This window comes from Pseudophryne corroboree, chromosome 4 (assembly GCF_028390025.1).
Source record: "Pseudophryne corroboree isolate aPseCor3 chromosome 4, aPseCor3.hap2, whole genome shotgun sequence".
Lineage (NCBI taxonomy): Eukaryota > Metazoa > Chordata > Amphibia > Anura > Myobatrachidae > Pseudophryne > Pseudophryne corroboree.
The window spans coordinates 607,767,443-607,786,205 of NC_086447.1; the positions used below are offsets into that span (position 1 = coordinate 607,767,443).

The 18,763-nt window shown below is 47.3% G+C and overlaps 1 protein-coding gene across 3 annotated transcripts in view; it reads right to left on the reverse strand.

The window, feature by feature from the left end:
* The window catches only part of LYST (lysosomal trafficking regulator), an 864,675-nt gene that overhangs the window by 546,607 nt on the left and 299,305 nt on the right, over positions 1-18,763 (reverse strand). The window lies entirely within an intron of this gene.

Genomic DNA, 18,763 nt, shown 5'->3' on the forward strand with positions numbered 1-18,763 from the left:
TTCTCCCCATACATATAAATCATCTTGTCAGGGACAGGATTTTCATCAGAAATGTGTAATACATCCTTCATTGCTACAATCATGTAGCAGATGGCTTTAATCATTTTAGGCTGCAACTTTGCCTCATCGTCATCGACACTGGAGTCAGATTCCGTGTCGACATCTGTGTCAACTATCTGGGATAGTGTGCGCTTTTGAGACCCTGACGGCCTCTGCGCTGTAGGATCAGGCATGGGTTGAGACCCTGACTGTCCCAAGGTTACAGTTTTATCCAATCTGTTATGCAAGGAGTTTACATTATCATTTAACACCTTCCACCTATCCATCTAATCAGGTGTCGGCACCGTCGGCGGCGACACCACACTCAGCTGCACTTGTTCTGCCTCCACGTATCCTTCCTCATCAAACATGTCGACACAGGCGTACCGACACACAGCACACACACAGGGAATGCTCTGACTGAGGACAGGACCCCCACAAAGGCTTTTGGGGAGACAGAGAGAGAGTATGCCAGCACACACCCCAGCGCTATATAACCCAGGGATTACACTGTACCTTAGTGTTTACCCCGTAGCTGCTGTTAAATATATCTCTGCGCCTAAATTTATGTGCCCCCCCTCTCTTTTTTACCCTTTATTGCACCTGTATACTGCAGGGGAGAGCCTGGGGAGCGTCCTTCCAGCGGAGCTGTGAAGAGAAAATGGCGCTGGTGTGCTGAGGAAGAAGGCCCCGCCCCCTCAGCGGCGGGCTTCTGTCCCGCTTTAATGTGTAAAAAATGGCGGGGGCTCGGGCATATATACAGTCCCAGACTGTATATATGTCTATTTTTGCCAAAAAGGTAATTTAATTGCTGCCCAGGGCGCCCCCCCCTGCGCCCTGCAGCCTACAGTGACCGGAGTGGCGGTGTGCTGTGGGAGCAATGGCGCACAGCTGCAGTGCTGTGCGCTACCTTAAGTGAAGACAGGAGTCTTCAGCCGCCGATTTCGATGTCTTCATGCTTCTGCTGCTTCTGTACTTCTGGCTCTGCGAGGGGGGCGGCGGCGCGGCTCCGGGAACGGACGATCAAGGTTAGGTACCTGTGTTCGATCCCTCTGGAGCTAATGGTGTCCAGTAGCCTAAGAAGCGCTACCTAGCTACCGTGAGTATGTTTGCTTCTCTCCCCTCAGTCCCTCGTAGCAGAGAGTCTGTTGCCAGCAGAAGCTCTCTGAAAATAAAAAACCTGACAAAATACTTTCTTTTCTAGCAAGCTCAGGAGAGCCCACTAAGAGCACCCAGCTCTTGCCGAGCACAGATTCTAACTGAGGTCTGGAGGAGGGGCATAGAGGGAGGAGCCAGTGCACACCAGATAGTACTGAATCTTTCTTTAGAGTGCCCAGTCTCCTGCGGAGCCAGTCTATTCCCTATGGTCCTTACGGAGTCCCCAGCATCCACTAGGACGTTAGAGAAACTCTCTGTAGTTCTGTTTCCAGTATCATTCCCAAAAACGACAACCGCGTCGTCGGAATCAACTGTGATTTTGGCAAGTTTAGGAGCCAACCATGTTGTTGTAGGGAGAGTGCAATGTTTTGCACCAACTGGTCCCTGGATCTCGCCTTTATCAGGAGATCGTCCAAGTACGGGATAATCGTGACTCCTTGCTTGCGAAGGAGAACCATCATTTCCGCCATTACTTTGGTGGAAATCCTTGGAGCCGTAGACAGACCAAACGGCAACTTCTGAAATTGGTAATGACAATCCTGAATTGCAAACCTCAGGTAAGCCTGATGCTGAGGATAAATGGGAACATGTAATTAGGCATCCTTTATATCCACCGACACCATAAAATCCCCTTCCTCCAGACTGGAGATCACTGCTCGGAGAGACTCCATCTTAAACTTGAATTTTTTTAGGTAGAAATTGAGGGATTTCAGGTTTAGGATCGGTCTGACCGAGCCGTCCGGCTTCGGGACCACGAACACGCTTGGATAAAAGCCTTCTCCCTGTTGTGACGGGGGAACCATGACAATGACCTGATTTTGACACAACTTGGCCGATTTGAAAAATCGTGAGGGGGAACGTCTTGCAACTCCAGTCTGTACCCTTGGGATACTATTGCCAAAACCCATGGGTCCAGGTCCGAACGAAACCAGAACTGACTGAAGAGTTTGAGACGTGCCCCCACCGATGCAGACTCCCGCAGAGAAGCCCCAGCGTCATGCGGTGGAGTTGGCAGAAGACGGGGAGGACTTCTGCTCCTGGGAACCCGACAAGGCTGGTGATCTTTTACCTCTTCCCCTTCCTCTAGTAGCAAGGAAGGAAGAACCTCGCCCTTTTCTTAATTTATTGGGCTGAAAGGACTGCATTTGATAGTGGTGTGTTTTCTTTTGTTGTGGAGGAACTTAAGGCAAAAATGATGACTTACCCGCGGTAGCCGTAGATACCAAATCAGCGAGGCAGTCACCAAACAAGGCACCACCTTTATATGGTAGAGATTCCATATTTTCTTGGGAGTCAGCATCAGCATTCCGTTGGTGAATCCACAATGCTCGCCTAGCTGAGACTGCCATGGCATTGGCTTTTGATCCCAAAAGGCCAATATCTCTCGCAGTCTCCTTTAGGTACGCTGCAGCGTCCTTGATATAACCCAGCGTCAAGAGGATGACAAGTTATCTGCCCACTTTTCGATAACACTACTCACCCACGCAGATGCAATGGCAGGTCTGAGTAGCGTACCTGTGGTCGCATAAATGGATTTTAACGTAGTTTCCTGCTTACGATCCGCAGGGTCCTTAAGGGCTGCTGTGCCAGGTGACGGGAGAGTCACCTTTTTAGACAAACGTGATAGGGCCTTGTCAACAATGGGGGGTGACTCCCACTTTTCCCTATTCTCAGAGGGAAACGGATAAGCCACCGGAATCCTTTTGGGAATCTGAGACTTTGTCAGAACTTTCCCAGACTTTTTCAAATAGAGTGTTCAGTTCATGAGAGGAAGGAAACGTTATCTCAGGTTTCTTTTCCTTATACATACAGACCCTTTTATCAGGAACAGCAAGGTCCTCAGTGATATGTAATACATCTTTAACCGCCACAATCATGTACTGAATGCTCTTTGCCATTTTTTGGATCTAATCTGGAATCACTATAGTCGACACTGGAATCAGTGTCCGTGTCGGTACCCGTGTCTGCCAAGTGGGCAAAAGTACGTTTTTGTGACCCCAAGGGGTCCTGAACTTGTAATAACACATGCTCCACAGATTTCTTCCATGCCTGGGTCTGAGACTCAGACTTATCTAATCTCTTACTAATAAGAGCCACATTAGCATTCAAAGTATTCAAAACATTTACCCAAGCAGGAGTCGGCGGTGCCGACAGGGACACCCCCACAGCCGTTTGTGTCCCTAATACAGCCTCCTCCTGGGAAGAGCACTCAGCCTCAGACATGTCGACACACGTCTACCAAACACCCACTGACACACCGGGCATATAGGGGACAGACCCACAGTAAAGTCTGTCAGAGAGACGCAGAGGGGATTTGCCAGCTCACAACCCAGCGCCAAATTAACGGGCCTGAAAACACAAAAAAATGCCCCAGGCCTGTAGCGCTTTAAATATCAAATATATTGCACCAAATTATACTGTGCCCCCCCCCCCCCCCCCCCCGTTTCGCACCCTGATACTTGTCAGCAGTGTGAGGAAGGACCAGCGTCTCTACAGCCCTGTGGAGAGGAAATGGCGCAGAGCTGAGAGTGAGCTGTGAGGAAGAAGCTCCGCCCCCTTAATGGCGCACTTCTGTCCCGCTTATTTTAATAAATAATTATACTGGCGGGGGTTAGGACAGTGCCTTGGCACTAATGTCCCCGCTTGCCAGTGGAAATTAAGGATTTTTGCTGCACAGGGCGCCTCCCCCCCGCGCCCTGCAGTGCGGTGTGTATGGGAGCATGGCACGCAGCGTTCCGTTCGCTGCGCAGTACCTCAGAATGCAGTCATTGAAGAAGAAGTCTTCTTTTCTTCTGCTGCTCACCTGTCTTCTGACTTCTGGCTCTGTAAGGGGGTGACAGCAGGCTGTGGGAGTGAGCATCTAGGCGTACCCAACGATCAGCACCCTCAGGAGCTAATGGTGTCCTGTCAGCCAGAAGCAGAGCCATTGAACTCACTAGAAGTTGGTCATACTTCTCTCCCCTAAGTCCCACAAAGCAGGGAGACTGTTGCCAGCAGCCTCCCTGAAAATAAAAAAGCTAACGTAAGTCTTTTTCAGAGAAACCCAGTAGAGCTCCCCTGTAGTGCGTCCAGTCTCACTGGGCACAATTCTAAAACTGGGGTCTGGAGGAGGGGCATAAAGGGAGGAGCCAGTTCACACCCTTTGAAAGTCTTAAAGTGCCCATGTCTACTGCGGATCCCGTCTATACCCTATGATTCTAATGGTGACTCCAGGATCCTCTAGGACGTATGAGAAATGTCTTTATGCTATTTTTAGCATATTTACTATATACAGTAATTCATTCTTTATTTGTATTTTGCTTGCATTGTTTATGTGTATTTTTCAGTTTTATAATTTTTAGTTATGTTTTGTACAGTATTTGCTATAGTCCATCCTTACTCTTTTTGTCTCTTTCATTTTATCTTTACTTATTCCTTTGTTTTACATTTTCCCCCTGTGCATTATACACTGGGTGTTATTTTCCTAATAGCATTATTGTTTATGGCTGCCTAACAACCAGATTTTTGTGAACGTCACAACTTCCTGTTTTGGGCAGTGGGGCACACCAGTGAGATGCGGGTCTGTGCTCCTTACTTAAGGTGAGTAGGATCTATTTGTGCATTTGTTCTTTGAAAAAAGAGCCTGTTGAAACATCTGTTTGTTTTAACACGCTTTTTGCATTCATCTAAGTACCGAAGTGCTGCCTGTGATCTTTGTCTTTGGATAAATGTGTGTTTGAATGTGCAATTAGTAAGACGGCACAAGGGCACTGTGACTATTCTGGACTACTGAGTTCCGGTTTTCGGTGTATTATATACACGTGTATTAGTCACAACATGGTGTGACTAGGAAGCACCAGGGGAGACTGCTGATTAATTTGATATGCAACAACTGTATATATGGGTTCACTACGGCTGGCCGGCGGTCGGGCTCCCGGCGACCAGCATACCGGCGCCGGGAGCCCGACCGCCGGCTTACCGACAGTGTGGCGAGGGCAAATGAGCCCCTTGCGGGCTCGCTGCGCTCGCCACGCTACGGGCACGGTGGCGCGCTACACTATTTTATTCTCCCTCTATGGGGGTCGTGGACCCCCACGAGGGAAAATAAGTGTCGGTATGCCGGCTCCCGGCGCCGGTATACTGAGCGCCGGGAGCCCGACCGCCGGTATACAGAAGACCACCCGTATATATGTGTGTGACAGAGTCTGTATATGGAGCACAACGGGGATTTGTAGAAAAAAAAAATGCAGCGCCTGATCCTTTGTAGCACTTTGTTTATAGATTAAGAGACTCTGTCACACGCCAATATACTATTGTCCCATATCAAATTAGTAAGCAGAGTCTCATGGTGCATCCTAGTTGCATCGCATTGTGACTAAGATGCATTTGCGACAAAATAAAGCAAAATTGGCGTGATGCTAGCAGAGCCTCATGTAACCAGACATGCCAAGAGGAGCTGCTTGGAGCGACTGCAGCCAAAATATACAAGGGCACGTGTGTGTGTGTGTGTGTGTGTGTGTGTGTGTGTGTGTGTGTGTGTGTGTGTGTGTGTGTGTGTGTGTGTGTGTGTGTTTGTGTGTGTGTGTATATATATATATATATATATATATATATATATATATATACGAATGTGGGTATGTATGTATGTATATAAGAAAAATAAAAAATCCTACTACGGTATATATTTATTTTAGAAGGAAGAAAAAGTACAATTATTGTTAGCTATCTATCTATTTTTTTCACATTATTGTTAGCTATCTATTGCTACTGACAGCTACAGAACTATAATGTAAAGACATAGAACCATAGGGTGGTTTTAAAGCAGCCCTCAAGTTAGAACTTAGAGCTAATATTTATGAAGTGTCGGAATGTAACAACCGGCGCTTATGATCATTTTTATAGCCAAAATTTATTGGGAACAATTTTGCTAGCAAAACACAGCTAGTAAAATCATTGCCCTTTTGAATTTCAGCCATAAACACGATCAGAAACGCCAGATTTTACATACTGATGCTTCGTAAATAAACCCTTAAGAGTGCAAAAGAGAGCATGGGCATAATGATAAATACTGCAGCGATCACTTGTAAATATGTAGATCATCAATACAGATTAACAGACACAGGTCTATATACAGATTTCTTTTAAGGATAGAGAAAAGCAATAATTATTAGTGTGATATATCAAATGTCATACAGAGTTTATTTTCTAATTACTGAAAGGATCATTATGCTGTAATACTTATTAAAATATTTTTAGGCAAACTACATATGTTAAGATGGCTATTTAATTCACATTTTTTTTCATTTACTGATAGAAAGCCTTCAGTAACACATTCCAGTGCAGTTGTAAAAAGTAGGGGACAGTTTTGACAAAGTAAAAAGGAGATTTATGGTACACTTATCATGGTTAAATCTCTTTCTGCGAGGTACACTGGGCTCCACAGGGAAAACATCGGGGTGAAGAGATGAATCTTGATTCAGAAGCATTAACAGGCTAAAGCTTTAGACTGTCCCAGGATGCATGCAGGGCCTCCTCTATATAACCCTGCCTCCAGGAACTGTGAGCTCAGTTTTAGTTATCCAGTCCAATGCAGAAGCAGGTTAAAGAGAAGGCAGATGTTAGTCACATAGAACCACGTTCTCACGACAGGAGAAGGGACCAGCGGCTAATGCCATACAAACCCAAAGTAGCTAAGTGCGTCAGGGTGGGCGCCCTGTGGAACCCAGTGTACCTTGCAGAAAGAGATAGAACCATGGTAAATCTACCATAAATCTCCTTTTCTGCAGCGGGGTACACTGTGTTCCACAGGGAAAACATCAGGGATGTCCTAAAGCAGTTACTCAAGGGAGGGGACGCACTTTAGCGGGTATGAGAACCCGGCGTCCAAAGGAAACATCCTGGGAGGCGAAAGTATCAAAGGCATAGAACCTAATGAACGTGTTCAATGAGTACCACATAAACGCCTTGCACAATTGTTCTGCAGACACGCCTCCACAAGAAGGTCCAAAAGACAGAGTAGAATGGGCTTTAATAGAAGCAGAAGCCGGGAACTCTGCCTGTGCATAAGCTTGTGCAATCACTATTCTAATCCATCTGGCCAAGGATTGCTTATTCGCAGGCCAGCCATATTTGTGGAAACCAAAAAGTACAAAAAGGGTATCTGACCTCCTGATAAAGGCAGTCCTATCCACATAAACACAGAGAGCCCTTACCACATCCAAAGACCGCTCTTTGGAGGACAAGAGGGATGAAGGATGGAACCACAATCTCTTGGTTAAGGGACCTATGCGAGTTCTCAGAACTGCCCGGTAACGATGGAATATCAGAAAGGGTGGACGACAGGACAAAGCGCCTAAGTCCAACACCCTTCTAGCTGGGGCAATAGCCAGCAGAAACAGGACCTTGGCTGTGAGCCATTTAAGGTACACTGACTCAAGTGGTTCAAATGGAGACTCTTGTAGGGCATTCGGGACAACAGACAAATCCCATGGAGTCACAGGAGGGACAAAGGGAGGCTGAATCTGCAGTACGCCTTGAGTGAAAGTATGAACGTCAGGAATAGACACAATTTTCCTCTGAAACCACATCGACAAGGCTGATATGTGAACCTTGAGGGAGGCCAGACGAAGTCCTAAATCCAGGCCTTGTTGTAAAAAAGCCAGAAGTCTGGAAGTACTAAACTCGTCAGCATCATAATTCTTAGCAGCACACCAGGTGAAGTAAGAATTCCAGGCCCTATAATAAATCCGTGCAGAAGCCAGTTTACGGGCCTTTAGCATAGTTTGGATAACCGCCTTAGAGAATCCTTTGGCCTTCAGGAGTGAAGCTTCAAGAGCCACGCCGTCAATGCCAGCTTGGTCAGGTCCGGGTAGACACAAGGGCCCTGAATGAAGAGGTCTGGGCGTTGAGAAAGTAGTAGAGCATGCTCTATCGATAGACCCTGCAGGTCTGAGAACCAATGCCGTCGGGGACAAGCTGGAGCGACTAGAAGTAGTATTCCTCTTTCTTGCTTGAACTTCCGTAGTAATCCTCCTTCTTGCTTGAACTTCCTTAGTAGGAGTGACACTGGAGGGAACACACAGGGCAGCCGAAAGTTCCATGGAATTGCAAGTGTGTCCACGAACGCTGCTTCAGGATCCCTTCTCCTTGATCCGAAGACCGGAACTTTGTGATTGTGTTGAGACGCCATAAGGTCTACATCTGGTAGGCCCCACTTGTCCACTAGGAGTTGAAAGACTTCCAGATGAATACTCCACTCTCCAGCGTGTACGTCCTGACGACTGAGGAGGTTCGCTTCCCAGTTGAGGACTCCGGAATGAACATTGCCAATATTGCTGTCAGATGGCGTTCCGCCCAATAAAGGATTTTTGATACTTCCATCATTGCCATGAGGCTTTCACTGCCGCCTTGATGATTTATGCAAGCCACTGAGGTGGCATTGTCTGATTGTACTTGATCAGGTCTGTTCTGTATCAGAGGCACGGCAAGTGTCAAAGCATTGGACACTGCCCGCAATTCCAGAATGTTTATCGGGAGGAGAGATTCCTCCCTGGTCCACCGACCCTGGAGAAAGTGTTGCTCCAGCACCGCGCCCCAACGCACCAGACTGGTGTCCGTAGTCAGGAGGACCTAGTTGGGAATCCAGAAAGGACGGCCCCTGCTCAACTGTTGGTCCTATAGCCACCGAACAAACGAACCTCCGGAGTCAAGGAGATCATTTGAGACCTGATCCGATGAGCCAGGCCATCCCACTTGGAAAGGATTAACCTCTGTAGAGGGCGGGAATTAAACGGAGCGTACTCTACCATGTCGAACACCGACACCATGAGGCCTAGTACTTGCATCACAGAGTGTATCAATACTCTTGGGCGAGAGAGGAAGCATTGTATCCTGTCCTGAAGTTTCAGGACTTTCTCTGGAGACAGAAACAGTCTTTGGCTGTGTGTGTCCAGCAGTGCTCCCAGGTGCACCATGCTCCGAGCAGGGACCAGAGAGGACTTCTTCCAGCTGACTAGCCATCCGTGGGGCTTGTAGGAAGTATACCGTCAGTTGTAGATGACTGAGAAGGACATCTTGGGAGTTCGCCAGGATCAGCAAGTCGTCCAGATACGGCAGGATACCGATTCACTGACAACGCAGATGAGCAGTCATCAAACCCATAACCTTGGTGAAGATCAGAGGGGCCATGGACAGTCAAAACGGCAGAGCCGGGAAATGATAATGAAGGTTGCCAATAGCAAACCGCAGATATTGCTGATGCGATATGGCAATAGGTATATGCAGATAGGCATCTTGTATATCCAGGGATGCCATATAATCTCCGGGTTCCATGGCCAGAACAATTGAGCGCAGCGTTTCCATACGGAACTTGGACACTCTCACAAATTTGTTCAGTGATTTGAGGATGAGTATAGGCAGGAAAGACACATTCGGTTTCGGGACTAGAAACAGGGTCGAGTAGTATCCTCCGGGACAGGGGGACTGGCACTACCACTCCTGTATCTAGGAGGGAACGCAAAACCAGGTACAGAGCTTGCGCCTTCAATGGGTCCGAAGGGACAACAGTCGGTCGGAACTGGCGAGGGGGACGTCTTTTGAAAGAGACTGCATACCCGTAAGAGACGACTTCTCGCACTCATGCGTCTGAAGTGGTCTTTAACCAGACCTGGGTGAATTGCAGAAGTCGGCCTCCCGCCCTGGGATCCCCCAGGGAGAGGCCCGCCCCGTCATGCAGCAGGCTTGTCTTGTGTGGAAGCAGGCGGACGGGCAGCCCAGGATTGTTTTGCTTTGGGCTTAGTGGTTTTGGGAGCACGAGCTTGTCTCAGGTGCCTGACCGTTTGCTTTCCCTTGAGGTCGAAAGGAACAAAAAGTGGTACTCTTTGCCTTCTGTGTAGAAGGATTAGTATTTGGGAGAAACACAGTCTTAGCAGCCGCCAAATCAGTTACAATCTTATTCAGATCCTCCCCAAACAAGATGTCTCCTTTAAAAGGGAGTACCTCCAAGGTCTTTTTGGAGTCCAGGTCCACCTTTCATGACCTCAACAACAGAATACGGCGAGACAGGATGGACGTAGTCGACGCCTTGGCCGCCATTACACCTGCCTCAGAGGACGCCTCCTGAATGTAATGGGAGGTAGTGGCAATACGAGACAGATATTGTCTGGCAGTGTCAGATATATCCTGAGGCAGCTCTTCCTCTAGTGCCTGAATCCATACTTCAATTCCTTTTGCGGCCCAGGAGGCTGCTATAGTGGGTCTATGTACAGCACCTGTAAGGAGTAAATAGACTTCAGGCATCCTTCGACACGCTTATCTGTTGGTAACTTCAGTGAGGTGACAGTGGTGACAGGCAGAGTAGATGACACCACAAAACGGGTGACATGGGAATCCACCGGCGGTGGATTTTCCCACTTGTTACACAACTCAGCGGAGAGAGGATAACGAGCTAGCATCTTTTTAGACAGGGAGAATTTCTTTCCTGGAGAAGACCAGGGTTCCTGACGTATGTCTACCAAATTGTCAGAATGTGTTAAGACTACTTTAGTTACCTTCTGATGTTTAAATTTATCAGGCTTCTTAGACGCAGTAGTTGGATATACATCATCAATGATTTATAGAATCAGCTTAATAGCCTCCACAAGGTCAGGGACATCAACTTGCGTCATAGCTTCCCCATCAGAACCGACTGTATCAGTGTCTGACGGTTCAGTATACTCCGCATCCTCATCAGAAGCATCATCTGAGATATTAGTGGATTGTGAGGAGGCGGCGGCCCACTTAGATGACCCCTTGACCACAGAGGGACGTGGGGTAGGTTTTTGTCTAACCAAAGATTGATTCAGTTGTAGTAACTGGGTAGACAGAGTATCCGCCCAGGGCGGATTAACCATAAGGACAATATGTGGCTGCAATGGCACAGGAGGTCCCATAGGGGGCGTAAGGCGTGTCACAAGCGTATTAAGCATATTGGAGAATGCAGCCTAAGGTGGCTCCTGATTGGCTACAGGAGCAGCGGGCTGACTGGGAGATGTATGGCACATATTACACAGACCATCATTCAAAGCTTCCCCCTCAGGCAAATCCCTGGCACATGCGATGCATGATACAGGAACGTCCACTGATTTCCCGCCCTTTGTGTTAGACATTTTAGTGAATGTAACTGCAGAGCGAATGAGTACGATACAGCCAGACAGACAGAGTACACTACCTGCGAATAAATCCCCTAGTATGTGACAGCGTACACAGTACACAACACCGCAAATAAATCCGGTTTTAGGTGACTGAGTACACAGTAGAATACACTTAACTGTAAATATTATGCAGCACTATATATGAGATCCTGACGCACCTAGTCCTAGGGTACAGAATACAGTGACAGATACAGCTGGGGACAATAAAACTGCAGTGGACTAGATTATATATATATATATATATATATATATATATGTGGAAAGGAAAATGACACAGCGCCACTTGTGAGGTGGGTACTCAGTAAAATATATAAATTAATAGAATTGCTATAAAAACACACACTACCTTATTAAAAAGGTGTCTGCCAACCCTTAAGAGCGCAATACTGGCACAGTACTGCTGGGAAAAATCTAATAGTGGGGGGATGAGGGTACCGGCGACTGGTGTTGTTTAAAAGGCAATAGGTAAAAAGATAAATTTAAAAGCCAAAAAATATATAATAACACAAACAAGCTTTAATATCACATAAAAGCGGATAAAACCATGAAAACACTGATAATAAAAGGTCTTAGTAAAAAGTAAGGACTGCTAACTTATCTTTGGTAAAATAGGCAAGGGGGTCATCACAGGGAGCCCAACGCGTTTCGTCACAGCTGACTTCTTCAAAGGGTGAAGATAAGTTAGCAGTCCTTACTTTTTACTAAGACCTTTTATTATCAGTGTTTTCATGGTTTTATCCGCTTTTATGTGATATTAAAGCTTGTTTGTGTTATTATATATTTTTTGGCTTTTAAATTTATCTTTTTACCTATTGCCTTTTAAACAACACCAGTCGCCGGTACCCTCATCCCCCCACTATTAGATATATATATATATATATATATATATATATATACACATACATACAGGTTGAGTATCCCATATCCAAATATTCCGAAATACGGAATATATTTCTAAATACGGAATTTTTTGAGTGACAGTGAGATAGGGAATCCTTTGTTTTCTGATGGCTCAATGTACACAAACTTTGTTTAATACACAAAGTTATTAAAAAGTATTGTATTAAATTACCTCCAGCCTGTGTGTATAAGGTGTATATTAAACATAAATGAATTATGTGACTGTACACACACTTTGTTTAATGCACAGTTATAAAAAATATTGGCTAAAATGACCTTCAGGCTGTGTGTATAAGGTGTATATGTAACATAAATGCATTCTGTGCTTAGACTTGGGTCCCATCACCATGATATCTCATTATGGTATGCAATTATTCCAAAATACGGAAAAATAAGAATTTACTTACCGATAATTCTATTTCTCGGAGTCCGTAGTGGATGCTGGGGTTCCTGAAAGGACCATGGGGAATAGCGGCTCCGCAGGAGACAGGGCACAAAAAGTAAAGCTTTCCGATCAGGTGGTGTGCACTGGCTCCTCCCCCCATGACCCTCCTCCAAGCCTCAGTTAGGTACTGTGCCCGGACGAGCGTACACAATAAGGGAGGAATTTTGAATCCCGGGTAAGACTCATACCAGCCACACCAATCACACCGTACAACTTGTGATCTAAACCCAGTTAACAGTATGATAACAGAGGAGCCTCTGAAAGATGGCTCCCTACAACAATGACCCGAATTAGTTAACAATAACTATGTACAATTATTGCAGATAATCCGCACTTGGGATGGGCGCCCAGCATCCACTACGGACTCCGAGAAATAGAATTATCGGTAAGTAAATTCTTATTTTCTCTATCGTCCTAGTGGATGCTGGGGTTCCTGAAAGGACCATGGGGATTATACCAAAGCTCCCAAACGGGCGGGAGAGTGCGGATGACTCTGCAGCACCGAATGAGAGAACTCCAGGTCCTCCTTAGCCAGAGTATCAAATTTGTAAAATTTTACAAACGTGTTCTCCCCTGACCACGTAGCTGCTCGGCAAAGTTGTAATGCCGAGACCCCTCGGGCAGCCGCCCAAGATGAGCCCACCTTCCTTGTGGAGTGGGCCTTTACAGATTTAGGCTGTGGCAGGTCTGCCACAGAATGTGCAAGTTGGATTGTGCTACAGATCCAACGAGCAATCGTCTGCTTAGACGCAGGAGCACCCATCTTGTTGGGTGCATACAATATAAACAACGAGTCAGATTTTCTGACTCCAGCTGTCCTTGCAATATATATTTTCAATGCTCTGACAACGTCCAGTAACTTGGAGTCCTCCAAGTCACTTGTAGCCGCAGGCACTACAATAGGCTGGTTCAGATGAAATGCTGACACCACCTTAGGGAGAAAATGCGGACGAGTCCGCAGTTCCGCCCTGTCCGAATGGAAAATCAGATATGGGCTTTTGTCAGATAAAGCTGCCAGTTCTGACACTCTCCTGGCCGAAGCCAGGGCTAGTAGCATGGTCACTTTCCATGCGAGATATTTCAAATCCAAATTTTTTAGTGGTTCAAACCAATGAGATTTTAGAAAGTCCAAAACCACATTGAGATCCCACGGTGCCACTGGAGGCACCACAGGAGGCTGTATATGCAGCACTCCCTTAACAAAAGTCTGGACTTCAGGGACTGAAGCCAATTCTTTCTGGAAGAAAATCGACAGGGCCGAAATTTGAACCTTAATAGATCCCAATTTGAGACCCATAGACAATCCTGATTGCAGGAAATGTAGGAATCGACCCAGATGAAATTCCTCCGTCGGAGCACTCCGATCCTCGCACCACGCAACATATTTTCGCCAAATGCGGTGATAATGTTGCACGGTTACTTCCTTCCTTGCTTTAATCAAAGTAGGAATGACTTCTTCCGGCATGCCTTTTTCCTTTAGGATCCGGCGTTCAACCGCCATGCCGTCAAACGCAGCCGCGGTAAGTCTTGAAACAGACAGGGACCCTGCTGAAGCAAGTCCCTCCTTAGAGGTAGAGGCCACGGATCTTCCGTGATCATCTCTTGAAGTTCCGGGTACCAAGTCCTTCTTGGCCAATCCGGAACCACTAGTATCGTTCTTACGCCTCTTTGCCGTATAATTCTCAATACTTTTGGTATGAGAGGCAGAGGAGGAAACACATACACCGACTGGTACACCCAAGGCGTTACCAGCGCGTCCACAGCTATTGCCTGCGGATCTCTTGACCTGGCGCAATACCTGTCCAGTTTTTTGTTGAGGCGAGACGCCATCATGTCCACCATTGGTCTTTCCCAACGGATTACCAGCATGTGGAAGACTTCTGGATGAAGTCCCCACTCTCCCGGGTGAAGGTCGTGTCTGCTGAGGAAGTCTGCTTCCCAGTTGTCCACTCCCGGGATGAACACTGCTGACAGTGCTATCACATGATTCTCTGCCCAGCGAAGAATCCTTGCAGCTTCTGCCATTGCACTCCTGCTTCTTGTGCCGCCCTGTCTGTTCACATGGGCGACTGCCGTGATGTTGTCCGACTGGATCAACACCGGTTTTCCCTGAAGCAGAGGTTCTGCCTGGCTTAGAGCATTGTAGATTGCTCTTAGTTCCAGAATGTTTATGTGAAGAGACGTTTCCAGGCTCGTCCACACTCCCTGGAAGTTTCTTCCTTGTGTGACTGCTCCCCAGCCTCTCAGGCTGGCGTCCGTGGTCACCAGGATCCAATCCTGTATGCCGAATCTGCGGCCCTCCAATAGATGAGCACTCTGCAACCACCACAGAAGAGATACCCTTGTCCTTGGAGACAGGGTTATCCGCTGGTGCATCTGAAGATGCGACCCTGACCATTTGTCCAACAGATCCCTCTGGAAAATTCTTGCGTGGAATCTGCCGAATGGAATTGCTTCGTAAGAAACCACCATTTTTCCCAGGACTCTTGTGCATTGATGTACAGACACCTTTCCTGGTTTTAGGAGGTTCCTGACAAGCTCGGATAACTCCTTGGCTTTTTCCTCCGGGAGAAAAACCTTTTTCTGAACCGTGTCCAGAATCATCCCTAGGAACAGCAGACGAGTTGTTGGCATTAACTGGGATTTTGGAATATTCAGAATCCACCCGTGCTGTTTTAGCACTTCTTGAGACAGTGCTAATCCCATCTCTAGCTGTTCTCTGGACCTTGCCCTTATCAGGAGATCGTCCAAGTATGGGATAATTAATACGCCTTTTCTTCGAAGAAGAATCATCATCTCGGCCATTACCTTTGTAAAGACCCGAGGTGCCGTGGACAATCCGAACGGCAGCGTCTGAAACTGATAGTGACAGTTTTGTACGACGAACCTGAGGTACCCCTGGTGTGAGGGGTAAATTGGAACGTGGAGGTACGCATCCTTGATGTCCAAGGATACCATAAAGTCCCCTTCTTCCAGGTTCGCTATCACTGCTCTGAGTGACTCCATCTTGAACTTGAACTTCTTTATGTACAGGTTCAATGACTTCAGATTTAGAATAGGTCTTACCGAGCCATCCGGCTTCGGTACCACAAATAGAGTGGAATAATACCCCTTTCCTTGTTGTAGAAGAGGTACCTTGACTATCACCTGCTGAGAGTACAGCTTGTGAATGGCTTCCAAGACCGTCTCCCTTTCGGAGGGGGACGTTGGTAAAGCAGACTTCAGGAAACGGCGAGGTGGATCTGTCTCTAGTTCCAACCTGTATCCCTGAGATATTATCTGCAGGATCCAGGGATCTACCTGCGAGTGAGCCCACTGCGCGCTGAAATTCTTGAGACGACCGCCCACCGCCCCCGAGTCCGCTTGAGAAGCCCCAGCGTCATGCTGAGGCTTTTGTAGAAGCGGGGGAGGGCTTCTGTTCCTGGGAAGGAGCTGCCTGTTGCTGTCTCTTCCCCCTTCCTCTGCCTCGTGGCAGATATGAATATCCCTTTGCTCTCTTGTTTTTAAAGGAACGAAAGGGCTGCGGTTGAAAAGTCGGTGTCTTTTTCTGTTGGGGAGTAACTTGAGGTAAAAAGGTGGATTTCCCGGCTGTAGCCGTGGCCACCAAATCTGATAGACCGACTCCAAATAACTCCTCCCCTTTATACGGCAAAACTTCCATATGCCGTTTTGAGTCCGCATCGCCTGACCACTGTCGCGTCCATAAACTTCTTCTGGCCGAAATGGACATAGCACTTACCCGTGATGCCAGTGTGCAGATATCCCTCTGTGCATCACGCATATAAAGAAATGCATCCTTTATTTGCTCTAAAGACAGTAAAACATTGTCCCTATCCAGGGTATCAATATTTTCAATCAGGGACTCTGACCAAGCTACTCCAGCACTGCACATCCAGGCTGTCGCTATAGCTGGTCGTAGTATAACACCTGTATGTGTGTATATACTTTTTTGGATATTTTCCATCCTCCTATCTACTGGATCTTTAAGTGCGGCCGTCTCAGGAGAGGGTAACGCCACTTGTTTAGATAAGCGTGTGAGCGCCTTGTCCACCCTAGGAGGTGTTTCCCAGCGCGCCCTAACCTCTGGCGGGAAAGGGTATAAAGCCAATAACTTCTTTGAAATTAGCATCTTTTTATCGGGGCAACCCACGCTTCATCACACACCTCATTTAGTTCTTCTGATTCAGGAAAAACTATAGGTAGTTTTTTCACACCCCACATAATACCCTGTTTAGTGGTACCTGTAGTATCAGCTAAATGTAACGCCTCCTTCATTGCCAAAATCATATAACGTGTGGCCCTACTGGAAAATACGGTTGATTCGTCACCGTCGCCACTGGAATCAGTGCCTGTGTCTGGGTCTGTGTCGACCGACTGAGGCAAAGGGCGTTTTACAGCCCCTGACGGTGTTTGAGGCGCCTGGACAGGCACTAATTGATTGTCCGGCCGTCTCATGTCGTCAAACGACTGCTTTAGCGTGTTGACACTATCCCGTAATTCCATAAATAAAGGCATCCATTCTGGTGTCGACCCCCTAGGAGGTGACATCCCCATATTTGGCAATTGCTCCGCCTCCACACCAATATCGTCCTCATACATGTCGACACACACGTACCGACACACAGCAGACACACAGGGAATGCTCTTAACGAAGACAGGACCCGACTAGCCCTTTGGGGAGACAGAGGGAGAGTCTGCCAGCACACACCAAAGCGCTATATATGACAGGGATAGCCTTATAATAAGTGCTCCCTGTATAGCTGCTTTTATAATATAATTTTTGCCACTATTTTGCCCCCCCTCTCTTGTTTTACCCTGTTTCTGTAGTGCAGTGCAGGGGAGAGACCTGGGAGCCGTCCTGACCAGCGGAGCTGTGTAAGGAAAATGGCGCTGTGTGCTGATGAGATAGGCCCCGCCCCTTTTACGGCGGGCTCGTCTCCCGCTCTTTAGTGGATTCTGGCAGGGGTTAAATATCTCCATATAGCCCCCGGAGGCTATATGTGAGGTATTTTTTAGCCAAATAGGTTTTCATTTGCCTCCCAGGGCGCTCCCCTCCCAGCGCCCTGCACCCTCAGTGACTGCCGTGTGAAGTGTGCTGAGAGGAAAATGGCGCACAGCTGCAGTGCTGTGCGCTACCTTTAGAAGACTGAGGAGTCTTCTGCCGCCGATTCTGGACCTCTTCTTGTTTCAGCATCTGCAAGGGGGCCGGCGGCGAGGCTCCGGTGACCATCCAGGCTGTACCTGTGATCGTCCCTCTGGAGCTGATGTCCAGTAGCCAAGAAGCCAATCCCTCCTGCACGCAGGTGAGTTCACTTCTTCTCCCCTAAGTCCCTCGTTGCAGTGATCCTGTTGCCAGCAGGACTCACTGTAAAATAAAAAACCTAAGCTAAACTTTTCTAAGCAGCTCTTTAGGAGAGCCACCTAGATTGCACCCTTCTCGGCCGGGCACAAAAATCTAACTGAGGCTTGGAGGAGGGTCATGGGGGGAGGAGCCAGTGCACACCACCTGATCGGAAAGCTTTACTTTTTGTGCCCTGTCTCCTGCGGAGCCGCTATTCCCCATGGTCCTTTCAGGAACCCCAGCATCCACTAGGACGATAGAGAAAATCCAATATCCAAAACACTTCTGGTCCCAAGCATTTTGGATAAGGGATACTCAACCTGTATATGTGTATAGATAGATAGATAGATAGATAGATAGATAGATAGATAGATAGATAGATAGATAGATAGATAGATAGATAGATAGATATATGTGCAACAATGCGCGGTCCGAGACCGGATGTATATATCAGAACACTCGTACAATATATTCTGGTAGAGGTACACTTGTTCTTAACTAACGCTGTCTTAAAATGACATGTAGAATACTTAAGTGTCTGTAGAATCACAGCGCTGATAAATCAGGCGGATTTACAGAGGAGACCTTGCCCTGCAGTCCAGTCCCGGAGACCAGTCGCAACTACTGTTAGAAGATGGCGCCCAGCGTCTCAGTCAGGGAGTGAGGGAGAGTGTGAGGCAGCTCCAGGGCAGGAACACCAGCAGTAGATGG